The sequence below is a fragment of the Rutidosis leptorrhynchoides genome, chromosome 2, assembly GCF_046630445.1.
Source record: "Rutidosis leptorrhynchoides isolate AG116_Rl617_1_P2 chromosome 2, CSIRO_AGI_Rlap_v1, whole genome shotgun sequence".
NCBI lineage: Eukaryota > Viridiplantae > Streptophyta > Magnoliopsida > Asterales > Asteraceae > Rutidosis > Rutidosis leptorrhynchoides.
Genome location: NC_092334.1, coordinates 29,499,362 through 29,507,144, shown reverse-complemented (window position 1 = coordinate 29,507,144; position 7,783 = coordinate 29,499,362).

Sequence of the window (7,783 nt, the reverse complement as noted above, 5' to 3'; positions counted from 1 at the left end):
GCCTACTGTAAGTAACAAAGGTTTCTTGATCTTGGATGATTACTTGGAATGGATTTAGAAAACTTGGAAGTAAACTTGCAATCTTGGAAGTATTCTTGATTTTATGAAACTAGAACTTTTGGAATTTATGAAGAACACTTAGAACTTGAAGATAGAACTTGAGAGAGATAAATTAGATGAAGAAAATTGAAGAATGAAAGTGTTTGTAGGTGTTTTTGGTCGTTGGTGTATGGATTAGATATAAAGGATATGTAATTTTGTTTTCATGTAAATAAGTCATGAATGATTACTCATATTTTTGTAATTTTATGAGATATTTCATGCTAGTTGCCAAATGATAGTTCCCACATGTGTTAGGTGACTCACATGGGCTACTAAGAGATGATCATTGGAGTGTATATACTAATAGTACATACATCTAAAAGCTGTGTATTGTACGAGTACGAATACGGGTGCATACGAGTAGAATTGTTGATGAAACTGAACGAGGATGTAATTGTAAGCATTTTTGTTAAGTAGAAGTATTTTGATAAGTGTCTTGAAGTCTTTCAAAAGTGTATGAATACATATTAAAACACTACATGTATATACATTTTAACTGAGTCGTTAAGTCATCGTTAGTCGTTACATGTAAATGTTGTTTTGAAACCTTTAGGTTAACGATCTTGTTGAATGTTGTTAATCCATTGTTTATTATAACAAATGAGATGTTAAATTGTTATATTATCATGATATCATGATATATAATATATCTTAGTATGATATATATATACAGTTAAATGTCGTTACAACGATAATCGTTACATATATGTCTCGTTTCGAAATCATTAAGTTAGTAGTCTTATTTTTACTTATGTATTTCATTGTTAATACACTTAATAATATATTTACTTATCATTTAACATAATTAACCAAGTGTATCAATATCTTAATATGATTCATATGTACCTAGTAAGACGTTGTTATAACGATAATCGTTATATATATCGTTTTTGAGTTTCTTAAATTAATAGTCTCATTTTTATGTATATAACTCATTGTTAAAATACCTAATGAGATACATACTTATAATAAAATCATGTTAACTATATATATAACCATATATATGTCATCGTATAGTTTTTACAAGTTTTAACGTTCGTGAATCACCGGTCAACTTGGGTGGTCAATTGTCTATATGAAACCTATCTCAATTAATCAAGTCTTAACAAGTTTGATTGTTTAACATGTTGGAAACACTTAATCATGTAAATAACAATTTTATTTAATATATATATAAATATAGAAAAGTTCGGGTCACTACAGTACCTACCCGTTAAATAAATTTCGTCCCGAAATTTTAAGCAGTTGGAGGTGTTGACGTATCTTCTGGAAATAAATGCGGGTATTTCTTCTTCATCTGATCTTCACTCTCCCAGGTGAACTCGGGTCCTCTACGAGCATTCCATCGAACCTTAACAATCGGTATCTTGTTTTGTTTAAGTCTCTTAACCTCACGATCCATTATTTCGACGGGTTCTTCAATGAATTGAAGTTTTTCATTGATTTGGAGTTCGTCCAACGGAATAGTGAGATCTTCTTTAGCAAAACATTTCTTCAAATTTGAGACGTGGAAAGTGTTATGTACAGCCGCGAGTTGTTGAGGTAGCTCCAGTTAGTAAGCTACTGGTCCGACACGATCTATAATCTTGAATGGTCCAATGTACCTTGGATTTAGTTTCCCCCGTTTACCAAATCGAACAACGCCTTTTCAAGGTGAAACCTTAAGCATGACCATTTCTCCAATTTCAAACTCTATATCTTTTCTTTTACTGTCCGCGTAGCTCTTTTGTCGACTCTGGGCGGTTTTCAATCTTTGTTGAATTTGGATGATTTTCTCGGTAGTTTCTTGTATTATCTCCGGACCCGTAATCTATCTATTCCCCACTTCACTCCAACAAATCAGAGACCTGCACTTTCTACCATAAAGTGCTTCAAACGGCGCCATCTCAATGCTTGAATGGTAGCTGTTGTTGTAGAAAAATTCTGCTAACGGTAGATGTCGATCCCAACTGTTTCCGAAATCAATAACACATGCTCGTAGCATGTCTTCAAGCGTTTGTATCGTCCTTTCGCTCTGTCCATCAGTTTATGGATGATAGGCAGTACTCATATCTAGACGAGTTCCTAATGCTTGCTGTAATGTCTGCCAGAATCTTGAAATAAATCTGTCATCCCTATCAGAGATAATAGAGATTGGTATTCCATGTCTGGAGATGACTTCCTTCAAATACAGTCGTGCTAACTTCTCCATCTTGTCATCTTCTCTTATTGGCAGGAAGTGTGCTGACTTGGTGAGACGATCAACTATTACCCAAATAGTATCATAACCACTTGCAGTCCTTGGCAATTTAGTGATGAAATCCATGGTAATGTTTTCCCATTTCCATTCCGGAATTTTGGGTTGTTGAAGTAGACCTGATGGTTTCTGATGCTCAGCTTTGACCTTAGAACATGTCAAACATTCTCCTACGTATTTAGCAACATCGGCTTTCATACCCGGCCACCAAAAATGTTTCTTGAGATCCTTGTACATCTTCCCCGTTCCAGGATGTATTGAGTATCTGGTTTTATGAGCTTCTCTAAGTACCATTTCTCTCATATCTCTAAATTTTGGTACCCAAATCCTTTCAGCCCTATACCGGATTCCGTCTTCCCGAATATTAAGATGCTTCTCTGATCCTTTGGGTATTTCATCCTTTAAATTTCCCTCTTTTAAAACTCCTTGTTGCGCCTCCTTTATTTGAGTAGTAAGGTTATTATGAATCATTATATTCATAGATTTTACTCGAATGGGTTCTCTGTCCTTCCCGCTCAAGGCATCGGCTACCACATTTGCCTTCCCCGGGTGGTAACGAATCTCAAAGTCGTAATCATTCAATAATTCAATCCACCTACGCTGCCTCATATTCAGTTGTTTCTGATTAAATATGTGTTGAAGACTTTTGTGGTCGGTATATATAATACTTTTGACCCCATATAAGTAGTGCCTCCAAGTCTTTAATGCAAAAACAACCGCGCCTAATTCCAAATCATGCGTCGTATAATTTTGTTCGTGAATCTTCAATTGTCTAGACGCATAAGCAATCACCTTCGTTCGTTGCATTAATACACAACCGAGACCTTGCTTTGATGTGTCACAATAAATCACAAAATCATCATTCCCTTCAGGCAATGACAATATAGGTGCCGTAGTTAGCTTTTTCTTCAATAACTGAAACGCTTTCTCTTGTTCATCATTCCATTCAAATTTCTTCCCTTTATACGTTAATGCAGTCAAGGGTTTTGCTATTCTAGAAAAGTCTTGGATGAACCTTCTGTAGTAACCAGCTAGTCTTAAAAACTGGTGTATGTGTTTCAGAGTTTTCGGGGTTTCCCACTTTTCAACAGTTTCTATCTTTGCCGGATCCACCTTAATACCTTCTTTGTTCACTATGTGACCGAGGAATTGAACTTCTTCCAACCAAAATGCACACTTTGAAAACTTAGCGTACAATTCTTCCTTCCTCAATACTTCTAACACCTTTCTCAAATGTTCACCGTGTTCTTGGTCATTCTTTGAGTAAATAAGTATGTCATCAATGAAAACAATGACAAACTTGTCAAGGTATGGTCCACACACTCGGTTCATAAGGACCATGAACACAGCTGGTGCGTTAGTCAATCCAAATGGCATAACCATAAACTCGTAATGACCATAACGCGTCCTAAAAGCAGTTTTTGGAATATCATCCTCCTTTACTCGCATTTGATGATATCCAGAACGTAAATCGGTCTTCGAATAAATCGACGAGCCTTGTAGTTGATCAAATAAGTCGTCAATTCTTGGCAGTGGATAACGGTTTTTGATGGCAAGTTTGTTTAACTCTCTGTAGTCAATACACAACCTAAATGTACCATCCTTCTTCTTGACAAACAAAACAGGAGCTCCCCATGGTGATGTGCTTGGTCGAATAAAACCACGTTCTAATAGTTCTTGCAGTTGGCTTTGCAGTTCTTTCATCTCGCTGGGTGCGAGTCTATAAGGAGCACGAGCTATTGGTGCAGCTCCTGGTACAAGATCTATTTGAAATTCAACAGATCGATGTGGAGGTAGTCCCGGTAATTCTTTCGGAAATGCATCGGGAAATTCTTTTGCGACGGGAACATTATTGATGCTCTTTTCTTCGGTTTGTACTTTCTCGACGTGTGCTAGAACAGCATAGCAACCTTTTCTTATTAGTTTTTGTGCCTTCAAATTACTAATAAGATGTAGCTTCATTTTGCCCTTTTCTCCGTACACCATTAAGGGTTCTCCTTCTTCTCGTACAATGCTAATTGCATTTTTATAACATACGATCTCTGCTTTCACCTTTTTCAGCCAGTCCATGCCAACTATTACATCAAAACTCCCTAACTCTACTGGTATCAAATCAATCTTAAATATTTCGCTACCCAGTTTAATTTCTTGATTCCGGCATATATTATCTGCTGAAATTAATTTACCGTTTGCTAATTCGAGTAAAAATTTACTATCCAACGGCGTCAATGGACAACTTAATTTAGCACAAAAATCTCTACTCATATAGCTTCTATCCGCACCCGAATCAAATAAAACATAAGCAGATTTATTGTCAATAAGAAACGTACCCGTAACAAGCTCCGGGTCTTCATGTGCCTCTGTCGCATTAATATTGAAAACTCTTCCGCGGCCTTGTCCATTCGTGTTCTCCTGGTTCGGGCAATTTCTAATAATGTGGCCCGATTTTCCACATTTATAACAAACTACATTGGCATAACTTGCTCCGACACTACTTGCTCCGCCATTACTCGTTCCGACACCATTTGTTCCTTTCGTTCTGTTAACTCCTGGTCCGTAGACCTCACACTTCGCCGCGCTATGACCATTTCTTTTACACTTGTTGCAAAATTTGGTGCAGAACCCCGAGTGATACTTTTCACACCTTTGGCATAGCTGCTTCTGATTGTTGTTGTTGTTGCAGTTATTATTGTTGTTGGGATGATTGTTGTAGTTGCTGTTGTTGTTGTTGTTGTTGTTGTTGGGCCGTTTGTTGTAGTTGCGATTGATGTTGCGATTGTTGGGATAATTGTTGCGATTATTATTGTAATTGCAGTTGTTGTTGTATTGGTGATTCTTATCACCGTTTTCCTCCCACTTTCTTTTGACTTGCTTCACATTGGCCTCTTCAACCGTCTGTTCTTTAATTCTTTCCTCAATCTGGTTCACTAGTTTGTGAGCCATTCTACATGCCTGTTGTATGGAGGTGGGCTCGTGTGAACTTATATCTTCTTGGATTCTTTCTGGTAATCCTTTCACAAACGCGTCGATCTTCTCTTCCTCATCTTCGAACTCTCCCGGACACAATAGGCACAATTCTGTGAATTGTCTTTCGTACGTGGTAATATCAAATCCTTGGGTTCGTAACCCTCTAAGTTCTGTCTTGAGCTTATTGTCCTCGGTTCTGGGACGGTACTTCTCGTTCATCAAGTGCTTGAATGCTGACCACGGTAGTGCGTACGCATCATCTTGTCCCACTTGCTCTAGATAGGTATTCCACCATGTTAACGCAGAACCTGTGAAGGTATGCGTAGCGTACTTCACTTTGTCCTCTTCAGTACACTTACTTATGGCAAACACCGATTCAACCTTCTCGGTCCACCATTTCAATCCGATTGGTCCTTCGGTTCCATCAAATTCCAAAGGTTTGCAGGCAGTAAATTCTTTGTAGGTGCATCCTACACGATTTCCTGTACTGCTAGATCCAAGGTTATTGTTGGTATGTAGCGCAGCCTGTACTGCGGCTATGTTTGAAGCTAGAAAAGTACAGAATTCCTCTTCATTCATATTCACGGTGTGTCGAGTAGTCGGTGCCATTTCTTTCAAAATAGTCAAATGGAACAAGTTAATCATACAGAATATTAAGAGTAGTTAATAGTATTTCGTAGCATAATATGAACTCATTTATAAAAGTTTTTTCTTCATATTAGCGTTTTATAAGTTTAAATTCGGGTAGTACCTACCCGTTAAGTTCATACTTAGTAGCTAATATACAATTCAACTACTACAATTCTATATGAAAAACTGATTATAATAATATTTCGCGTTCAAACTTTTATACAATATTTTACAAACTTACAATACCGCTTATTTTACATAAAGCATGAAATATAGCACACAATAACTTTGATACAAGATAGTTGTGAAGATAATTCTAGCTAGTACACAAGTCGTTCAGCAAAGGCAATAAAGACACGTAATTCATACGTCCAGAAACAAGTCATGCATTCTGGTTTTACTAGGACTACTTCCCATCCTTGGTCTTGTGGAACATAACTGTTATGGCCGTTGATAAGACAGCGTGTTGTAACGTCGTCAAAGGGACGAGGGTTACGTAATGACCAACAGTCTCGTAATAACCTAAAAACCTCATTTCTTACCCCAGTTACCGACTCCGTCACTTGTGGGAACGTTTTGTTTAATAGTTGTAGCCCAATGTTCTTTTTCTCACTTTGGTGAGAAGCGAACATTACTAACCCGTAAGCATAGCATGCTTCTTTATGTTGCATGTTAGCCGCTTTTTCTAAATCATGAAGTCCTATATTCGGATACATTGAGTCAAAATAATTTCTTAACCCGTTGCGTAAAATAGCATTTGGGTTCCCCGCAATATATGCGTCAAAGTAAACACATCGTAACTTATGGGTTTCCCAATGTGATATCCCCCATCTTTCAAACGAAAGTCTCTTATAAACCAAGACATTCTTGGAACGTTCTTCGAATGTCTTACAAACTGATTTCGCCTTAAATAGTTGTGCCGAGGAATTCTGACCGACTCTAGACAAGATTTCATCAATCATGTCTCCGGGTAGGTCTCTTAAAATATTGGGTTGTCTATCCATTTTGTGTTTTTAAACTGTAAAATGGACAAGAGTTAGATTCATAAAAAAAATTACTTATTAATACAAGCAATTTTTACATAAATCATAAAGCATAAGCACACTATATTACATATATTACACCACACGAATACAACTATCTTATTCCGACTCGCTCGTTTCTTCTTCTTCGGTTTTGATTCGTTTTGCCAAGTTTCTAGGGATATATGATGTTCCCCTAATACGAGCCGTCGTTTTCCACATTGGTTTAGAAAAACCTGGTGGTTTAGAGGTTCCCGGGTCATTGTTACAACTTAAGGGCTTCGGGGGTTGACGATACATATAAAGTGCATCGGGGTTGGAATTAGATTTCTCTATTTTTATGCCCTTTCCCTTATTATTTTCTTTTGCCTTTTTAAATTCAGTTGGGGTAATTTCTATAACATCATCGAAATTCTCGTCGAAATCCGATTCATCGGAGAATTGGTAATCCTCCCAATATTTTGCTTCCTTGGCGGAAACACCATTGACCATAATTAACCTTGGTCGGTTGGTTGAGGATTTTCTTTTACTTAACCGTTTTATTATTTCCCTCACCGGTTCTATTTCCTCCTCCGGTTCCTCCTCTTCCGGTTCTGATTCTTCTTCCGGTTCCGACTCTTCTTCCGGTTCCTCTTCGGGAACTTGTGAATCAGTCCACGAATCATTCCAATTTACATTTGACTCTTCATTATTATTAGGTGAGTCAATGGGACTTGTTCTAGAGGTAGACATCTATCACATAATATCAAACGCGTTAAGAGATTAATATATCACATAATATTCACATGTTAAAAATATATAGTTTCCAACAAAATTTGTTAAGCAA